This window comes from Phalangium opilio, unplaced genomic scaffold (assembly GCF_054372755.1).
Source record: "Phalangium opilio isolate 3A_F unplaced genomic scaffold, DU_Popi_V2 ptg000087l_1, whole genome shotgun sequence".
In the NCBI taxonomy this organism is placed as follows: Eukaryota; Metazoa; Arthropoda; class Arachnida; order Opiliones; family Phalangiidae; genus Phalangium; species Phalangium opilio.
The window spans coordinates 3,273,289-3,283,160 of NW_028324192.1; the positions used below are offsets into that span (position 1 = coordinate 3,273,289).

Genomic DNA, 9,872 nt, shown 5'->3' on the forward strand with positions numbered 1-9,872 from the left:
GAACCACCAACCTTTCGGTTAACAGCCGAACGCGCTAACCATTGCGCCACGGACGCCCAAAAAAAAATGGTCGTCAGGTATTGTGGAAAAACTTTGGCTTTTTACGTTACATTAGAGATCCCACAACACCGCTCCCGGGTGGGCTCGAACCACCAACCTTTCGGTTAACAGCCGAACGCGCTAACCATTGCGCAACGGAGGCCAAATATTAAATGGTCGTCAGGTATTGAGGTAAAACTTTGACTTTTTACTTCACATCTGAGACCTCACAACACCGCTCCCGGATGGGCTCGAACCACCAACCTATTGGTTAACAGCCGAACGCGCTAACCATTGAGCCACGGAAGCTCAGAAATTAAATGGTTGTCACGTATTGTGGAAAAGTTTTGACTTTTTACGCTACATCTGAGACCCCACAACACCTCTCCCGGGTGGGCTCGAACCTTCAACCTTTCGATTAACAGCTGAACGCGCTAGTCATTGCGGCACGGAAGCCCAAATATTAAATGTTCGTCAGGTATGTGGAAAAACTCTGACATTTTACGTTACATCTGAGACCTCACTACACCGCTCCCGGATGGGCTCGAACCACCAACCTATTGGTTAAAAGCCGAACGCGCTAACCATTGCGCCACGGAAGCCCAAAAATTAAATGGTCGTCAGGTGTTGTGGAAAAAACCTTGGCTTTTTACGTCACACCTGAGACGTCACAACACCTATTCCGGTTGGGCTCGAACCACCAACCTTTCGGTTAACAGCCGAACGCGCTAACCATTGCGCCAAGGAAGCCCAAAAATTTAATGGTCGTCAGGTATTGTGGCAAAACTTTGGCTTTCTACGTTACATTTGAGATCCCACACCACCGCTCCTGGGTGGGCTCGAACCACCAACCTATTGGTTAACAGCCGAACGCGCTAACCATTGAGCCACGGAAGTTCAGAAATTAAATGGTTGTCACGTATTGTGGATAAGTTATGACTTATTACGTTACATCTGAGACCCTACAACACCTCTCTCGGTTGGGCTCGAACCACCAACCTTTCGGTTAACAGCCGAACGCTCTAACCATTGCGCCAAGGAAGCCCAAAAAATAAATGGTCGTCAGGTATTGTGGAAAAACTTTGGCTTTCTACGTTACATTTGAGATACCACAACACCGCTCCCGGGTGGGCTCGAACCACCAACCTATTGGCTAACAGCCGAACGCGCTAAGCATTGAGCCACGGAAGCTCAGAAATTAAAAGGTTGTTACGTATTGTGGAAAAGTTTTGACATTTTACGCTACATCTGAGACCCCACAAAACCTCTCCCGGGTGGGCTCGAACCACCAACCTTTCGATTAACAGCTGAACGCGCTAATTATTGCGCCACGGAAGCCCAAAAATTAAATGTTCGTCAGGTATTGTGGAAAAACTCTGACATTTTACGTTACATTCGAGACGTCACAACACCGCTCCCGGGAGGGCTCAAACCACCAGTCTTTTGAATAGCAGCTGAACGCGCTAACCATTGCGCCACGGAAGCCTAAATATTAAATGGTCGTCATGTATTGTGGAAAAACTTTGACTTTTTACGTAACATCTGAGACCTCATAGCACCGCTCCCGGGTGTGCTCGAACCACCAACCTTTCTGTTAACAGCCGAACGCGCTAACGATTGCGCCACGGAAGCCCAAAATTTAAATGGTCGTCCGGTATTGTGGAAAAACCTTGACATTTTACGTTACATCTGAGACCTCACTACACCGCTCCCGGGTGTGCTCGAACCACCAAACTTTCTGTTAACAGCCAAACGCGCTAACCATTGCGCCAAGGAAGCCCAAATATTAAATATTCGTCAGGTATTGTGGAAAAACTCTGACATTTTACGTCACATCTGAGAACTCACAACACCGCTCCCGGGTGGGCCCGAACCACCAACCTATTGGTTAACAGCCGAACACGCTAAACATTGAGCCACGGAAGCTCAGAAATTAAATCGTTGTCACGTATTGTGGAAAAGTTTTGACTTTTTACGCTACATCTGAGACCCCACAACACCTCTCCCGGGTGGGCTCGAACCACCAACCTTTCGATTAACAGAAGAACGCGCTAACCATTGCGCCACGGAAGCTCAAAAATTAAATGGTCGTCAGGTATTGTGGAAAAACCTTGACTTTTTACGTCACATCTGAGACCCCACAACACCTCTCCCGGGTGGGCTCGAACCACCAACCTTTCGATTAACAGAAGAACGCGCTAAACATTGCGCCACGGAAGCTCAAAAATTAAATGGTCGTCAGGTATTGTGGAAAAACCTTGACTTTTTACGTCACATCTGAGACCTCACAACACCGCTCCCGAAAGGGCTCAAACCACCAGTCTTTTGAATAACAGCTGAACGCGCTAACCATTGCGCCACGGAAGCCCAAAAATTAAATGATCGTCAGGTATTGTGGAAAAACTTTGGCTTTCTACGTTACATTTGAGATCCCACAACACCGCTCCCGGGTGGGCTCGAACCACCAACCTATTGGCTAACAGCCGAACGCTCTAACCATTGAGCCACGAAAGCTCAGAAATTAAATGGTTGTCACGTATTGTGGAAAAGTTTTGACTTTTTACGCTACATCTGAGACCCCACAACACCTCTCTCTCGGGTGGGCTCGAACCACCAACCTTTCGATTAACAGCTGAACGCGCTAATTATTGCGCCACGGAAGCCCAAAAATTAAATGGTCGTCAGGTATTCTGGAAAAACTTTGGCTTTCTACGTTACATTCGTGATCCCACAACACCGCTCCCGGGTGGGCTTGAACCACCAACCTTTCGGTTACCAGCCGAACGCGCTAACCATTGCGCCAAGGAAGCCCAAAAATTAAATGGTCGTCAGGTATTGTGGAAAAACTTTGGCTTTCTACGTTACATGTGAGATCCCACAACACCGCTCCCGGGTGGCCTCGAACCACCAACCTATTGGTTAACAGCCGAACGCGCTAACTATTGAGCCACGGAAGCCCAAAAATTAAATGTTCGTCAGGTATTGTGGAAAAACCTTGACTTTTTACGTAACATCTGAGACGTCACAACACCGCTCCCGGATGGGCTTGAACCACCAACCTTTCGGTTAACAGCCGAACGCGCTAACCATTGCGCCACGGAAGCCCAAAAATTAAATGGTCGTCAGGTATTGTGGAAAAACTTTGGCTTTCTACATTACATTCGAGATCCCACAACACCGCTCCCGGGTATGCTTGAAGCACCAACCTATTGGCTAACAGCCGAACGCGCTAACCATTGAGCCACGGAAGCTCAAAAATTAAATGGTTGTCAGGTATTGTGGAAAAACTTTGGCTTTCTACGTTACATTTGAGACCCCACAACCACCAACCTTTCGATTAACAGCTGAACGCGCTAACCATTGAGCCACGGAAGCTCAGAAATTAAATGGTCGTCAGGTATTGTGGAAAAACTTTGGCTTTCTACGTTACATTTGAGATCCCACAACACTGCTCCCGGGTGGGCTCGAACCACCAACCTATTGGCTAACAGCCGAACGCGCTAACCATTGAGCCACGAAGGCTCAGATATTAAATGGTTGTCACGTATTGTGGAAAAGTTTTGACTTTTTACGCTACATCTGAGACCTCACAACACCGCTCCCGAAAGGGCTCAAACCACCAGTCTTTTGAATAACAGCTGAACGCGCTAACCATTGCGCCCCGGAAGCCCAAAAATTAAATGGTCGTCAGGTATTGTGGAAAAACTTTCGCTTTCTACGTTACATTTGAGATCCCACAACACCGCTCCCGGGTGGGCTCGAACCACCAACCTATTGGCAAACAGCCGAACGCGCTAACCATTGAGCCACGAAAGCTCAGAAATTAAATGGTTGTCACGTATTGTGGAAAAGTTTTGACTTTTTACGCTACATCTGAGACCCCACAACACCTCTCTCGGGTGGGCTCGAACCACCAACCTTTCGATTAACAGCCGAACGCGCTAACCATTGAGCCACGGAAGCTCAGAAATTAAATGGTTGTCACGTATTGTGGATAAGTTTTGACTTTTTACGCTACATCTGAGACCCCACAACACCTCTTCCGGGTGGGCCTGTACCACCAGCCTTTCGATTAACAGTTGAACGCGCTAATAATTGCGCCAGGGAAGCCCAAAAATTCAATGTTCGTCAGGTATTGTGGAAAAACCTTGACTTTTTACGTCACATCTGAGACCTCACAACACCGCTCCCGGATGGGCTCTAACCACCAACCTATTGATTAACAGCCGAACGCGCTAACCATTGAGCCACGAAGCTCAGAAATTAAATGGTCGTCACGTATTGTGGAAAAACTTTGGCTTTCTACGTTACATTTGAGATCCCACAACACCGCTCCCGGGTGGGCTCGAACCACCAACCTATAGGTTAACAGCTGAACGCGCTAACCATTGCGCCACGGAAGCCCAAAATTTCAATGTTCGTCAGGTATTGTGGAAAAACTCTGACATTTTATGTTACATCTGAGACGTCACAACACCGCTCCCGGGAGGGCTCAAACCACCAGTCTTTTGAATAGCAGCTGAACGCGCTAACCATTGCGCCACGGAAGCCCAAAAATTAAATGGTCGTCCGGTATTGTGGAAAAACTTTGACTTTTTACGTAACATCTGAGACCTCATAGCACCGCTCCCGGGTGTGCTCGAACCACCAACCTTTCTGTTAACAGCCGAACGCGCTAACGATTGCGCCACGGAAGCCCAAAATTTAAATGGTCGTCCGGTATTGTGGAAAAACCTTGACATTTTACGTTACATCTGAGACCTCACTACACCGCTCCCGGATGGGCTCGAACCACCAACCTATTGGTTAAAAGCCGAACGCGCTAACCATTGCGCCACGGAAGCCCAAAAATTAAATGGTCGTCAGGTGTTGTGGAAAAAACCTTTGCTTTTTACGTCACACCTGAGACGTCACAACACCTATTCCGGTTGGGCTCGAACCACCAACCTTTCGGTTAACAGCCGAACGCGCTAACCATTGCGCCAAGGAAGCCCAAAAATTTAATGGTCGTCAGGTATTGTGGCAAAACTTTGGCTTTCTACGTTACATTTGAGATCCCACACCACCGCTCCAGGGTGGGCTCGAACCACCAACCTATTGGTTAACAGCCGAACGCGCTAACCATTGAGCCACGGAAGCTCAGAAATTAAATGGTTGTCACGTATTGTGGATAAGTTATGACTTATTACGTTACATCTGAGACCCTACAACACCTCTCTCGGTTGGGCTCGAACCACCAACCTTTCGGTTAACAGCCGAACGCGCTAACCATTGAGCCACGAAGCTCAGAAATTAAATGGTCGTCACGTATTGTGGAAAAACTTTGGCTTTCTACGTTACATTTGAGATCCCACAACACCGCTCCCGGGTGGGCTCGAACCACCAACCTATAGGTTAACAGCCGAACGCGTTAACCATTGCGCCACGGAAGCCCAAACATTAAATGGTCGTCAGGTATTGTGGAAAAACTTTTTCTTTCTACGTTACGTTTGAGATCCCACAACGCCGCTCCCGGGTGGGCTCGAACCACTAAATTATTTGTTAACTGCTGAACGCGCTAACCATTGCGCCACGGAAGCTCAGAAATTAAATGGTTGTCACGTATTGTGGAAAAGTTTTGACTTTTTACGCTACATCTGAGACCCCACAACACCTCTCCCGGGTGGGCTCGAACCTTCAACCTTTCGATTAACAGCTGAACGTGCTAATCATTGAGCCACGGAAGCCCAAAAATTAAATGGTCGTCAGGTATTGTGGAAAAACTTTGGCTTTCCACGTTACGTTTGAGATCCCACAACACCGCGCCCGGGTGGGCTCGAACCACCAACCTATTGGTTAACAGCCGAACGCCCTAACCATTGCGCCACGGAAGCCCAAAAATTAAATGATCGTCAGGTATTGTGGAAAAACTTTGGCTTTCTACGTTACATTTGAGATCCCACAACGACGCTCCCGGGTGGGCTCGAACCACTAACCTATTAGTTAACAGCCGAACGCGCTAACCATTGAGCCACGGAAGCTCAGAAATTAAATGGTTGTCACGTATTGTGGAAAAGTTTTGACTTTTTACGCTACATCTGAGACCCCACAACACCTCTCCCGGGTGGGCTCGAACCACCAACCTTTCGATTAACAGCTGAACGCGCTAACCATTGCGCCACGGAAGCCCAAAATTTCAATGTTCGTCAGGTATTGTGGAAAAACTCTGACATTTTATGTTACATCTGAGACGTCACAACACCGCTCCCGGGAGGGCTCAAACCACCAGTCTTTTGAATAGCAGCTGAACGCGCTAACCATTGCGCCACGGAAGCCCAAAAATTAAATGGTCGTCCGGTATTGTGGAAAAACTTTGACTTTTTACGTAACATCTGAGACCTCATAGCACCGCTCCCGGGTGTGCTCGAACCACCAACCTTTCTGTTAACAGCCGAACGCGCTAACGATTGCGCCACGGAAGCCCAAAATTTAAATGGTCGTCCGGTATTGTGGAAAAACCTTGACATTTTACGTTACATCTGAGACCTCACTACACCGCTCCCGGATGGGCTCGAACCACCAACCTATTGGTTAAAAGCCGAACGCGCTAACCATTGCGCCACGGAAGCCCAAAAATTAAATGGTCGTCAGGTGTTGTGGAAAAAACCTTGGCTTTTTACGTCACACCTGAGACGTCACAACACCTAATCCGGTTGGGCTCGAACCACCAACCTTTCGGTTAACAGCCGAACGCGCTAACCATTGCGCCAAGGAAGCCCAAAAATTTAATGGTCGTCAGGTATTGTGGCAAAACTTTGGCTTTCTACGTTACATTTGAGATCCCACACCACCGCTCCAGGGTGGGCTCGAACCACCAACCTATTGGTTAACAGCCGAACGCGCTAACCATTGAGCCACGGAAGCTCAGAAATTAAATGGTTGTCACGTATTGTGGATAAGTTATGACTTATTACGTTACATCTGAGACCCTACAACACCTCTCTCGGTTGGGCTCGAACCACCAACCTTTCGGTTAACAGCCGAACGCGCTAACCATTGCGCCAAGGAAGCCCAAAAAATAAATGGTCGTCAGGTATTGTGGAAAAACTTTGGCTTTCTACGTTACATTTGAGATCCCACAACACCGCTCCCGGGTGGGCTCGAACCACCAACCTATTGGCTAACAGCCGAACGCGCTAAGCATTGAGCCACGGAAGCTCAGAAATTAAAAGGTTGTTACGTATTGTGGAAAAGTTTTGACATTTTACGCTACATCTGAGACCCCACAAAACCTCTCCCGGGTGGGCTCGAACCACCAACCTTTCGACTAACAGCTGAACGCGCTAATTATTGCGCCACGGAAGCCCAAAAATTAAATGTTCGTCAGGTATTGTGGAAAAACTCTGACATTTTACGTTACATTCGAGACGTCACAACACCGCTCCCGGGAGGGCTCAAACCACCAGTCTTTTGAATAGCAGCTGAACGCGCTAACCATTGCGCCACGGAAGCCTAAATATTAAATGGTCGTCATGTATTGTGGAAAAACTCTGACTTTTTACGTTACATCTGAGACCTCACAAAACGCTCCCGGATGGGCTCGAAAAACCAAAATTTCGGTTAAAAGCCGAAAGCGCTAGCCATTGCGCCAAGGAAGCCCAAATATTAAATATTCGTCAGGTATTGTGGAAAAACTCTGACATTTTACGTCACATCTGAGAACTCACAACACCGCTCCCGGGTGGGCCCGAACCACCAACCTATTGGTTAACAGCCGAACACGCTAAACATTGAGCCACGGAAGCTCAGAAATTAAATCGTTGTCACGTATTGTGGAAAAGTTTTGACTTTTTACGCTACATCTGAGACCCCACAACACCTCTCCCGGGTGGGCTCGAACCACCAACCTTTCGATTAACAGAAGAACGCGCTAACCATTGCGCCACGGAAGCTCAAAAATTAAATGGTCGTCAGGTATTGTGGAAAAACCTTGACTTTTTACGTCACATCTGAGACCTCACAACACCGCTCCCGGATGGGCTCGAACTACCAAACTATTGGTTAACAGCCGAACGCGCTAACCATTGAGCCACGGAAGCTCAGAAATTAAATGGTCGTCAGGTATTGTGGAAAAACTTTGGCTTTCTACGTTACATTTGAGATCCCACAACACCGCTCCCGGGTGGGCTCGAACCACCAACCTATTGGCTAACAGCCGAACGCGCTAAACATTGAGCCACGGAAGCTCAGAAATTAAATCGTTGTCACGTATTGTGGAAAAGTTTTGACTTTTTACGCTACATCTGAGACCCCACAACACCTCTCCCGGGTGGGCTCGAACCACCAACCTTTCGATTAACAGAAGAACGCGCTAACCATTGCGCCACGGAAGCTCAAAAATTAAATGGTCGTCAGGTATTGTGGAAAAACCTTGACTTTTTACGTCACATCTGAGACCTCACAACACCGCTCCCGAAAGGGCTCAAACCACCAGTCTTTTGAATAACAGCTGAACGCGCTAACCATTGCGCCCCGGAAGCCCAAAAATTAAATGGTCGTCAGGTATTGTGGAAAAACTTTGGCTTTCTACGTTACATTTGAGATCCCACAACACCGCTCCCAGGTGGGCTCGAACCACCAACCTATTGGCTAACAGCCGAACGCGCTAACCATTGAGCCACGAAAGCTCAGAAATTAAATGGTTGTCACGTATTGTGGAAAAGTTTTGACTTTTTACGCTACATCTGAGACCCCACAACACCTCTCTCGGGTGGGCTCGAACCACCAACCTTTCGATTAACAGCTGAACGCGCTAACTATTGCGCCACGGAAGCCCAAAAATTAAATGGTCGTCAGGTATTCTGGAAAAACTTTGGCTTTCTACGTTACACTCGTGATCCCACAACACCGCTCCCGGGTGGGCTTGAACCACCAACCTTTCGGTTACCAGCCGAACGCGCTAACCATTGCGCCACGGAAGCCCAAAAATTAAATGGTCGTCAGGTATTGTGGAAAAACTTTGGCTTTCTACGTTACATGTGAGATCCCACAACACCGCTCCCGGGTGGGCTCGAACCACCAACCTATTGGTTAACAGCCGAACGCGCTAATCATTGAGCCACGGAAGCCCAGAAATTAAATGGTTTTCACGTATTGTGGAAAAGTTTTGACTTTTTACACTACATCTGAGACCCCACAACACCTCTCCCGGGTGGGCTCGTACCACCAACCTTTCGATTAACAGCTGAACGCGCTAACCATTGCGCCACGGAAGCCCAAAAATTCAATGTTCGACAGGTATTGTGGAAAAACTCTGACATTTTATGTTACATTTGAGACGTCACAACACCGCTCCCGGGAGAGCTCAAACCACCAGTCTTTTGAATAGCAGCTGAACGCGCTAACCATTGCGCCACGGAAGCCCAAAAATTAAATGGTCGTCAGGTATTTTGGAAAAACCTTGACTTTTAACGTCACATCTGAGACGTCACAATACCGCTCCCGGATGGGCTTGAACCACCAACCTATTGGTTAACAGCCGAACGCGCTAACCATTGAGCCACGGAAGCCCAAAGTTAAATGCTCGTCAGGTATTGTGTAAAAACCTTGACTTTTTACGTCACATCTGAGACCTCACAACACCGCTCCCGGATGGGCTCGAACCACCAACCTATTGGTTAACAGCCGAACGCGCTAACCATTGAGCCACGGAAGCCCAAAGTTAAATGCTCGTCAGGTATTGTGTAAAAACCTTGACATTTTACGTTACATCCGAGACCTCACAACACCGCTCCCGGATGGGCTCGAACCACCAACCTATTGGTTAACAGCCGAACGCGCTAACCATTGCGCCA

At 47.9% G+C, this 9,872-nt stretch overlaps 2 non-coding genes across 2 annotated transcripts; both read right to left on the reverse strand.

Annotated features, from left to right (window-relative positions):
- Nucleotides 1–2,776: 2,776 nt before the first annotated feature.
- On the reverse strand, nucleotides 2,777–2,849 carry TRNAT-GGU (transfer RNA threonine (anticodon GGU)). Its single transcript has one exon. It is a non-coding gene; the product is annotated as a tRNA-Thr (tRNA).
- A 6,077-nt stretch (nucleotides 2,850–8,926) lies between these two features.
- On the reverse strand, nucleotides 8,927–8,999 carry TRNAT-GGU (transfer RNA threonine (anticodon GGU)). Its single transcript has one exon. It is a non-coding gene; the product is annotated as a tRNA-Thr (tRNA).
- Between the last annotated feature and the right edge of the window lie 873 nt (nucleotides 9,000–9,872).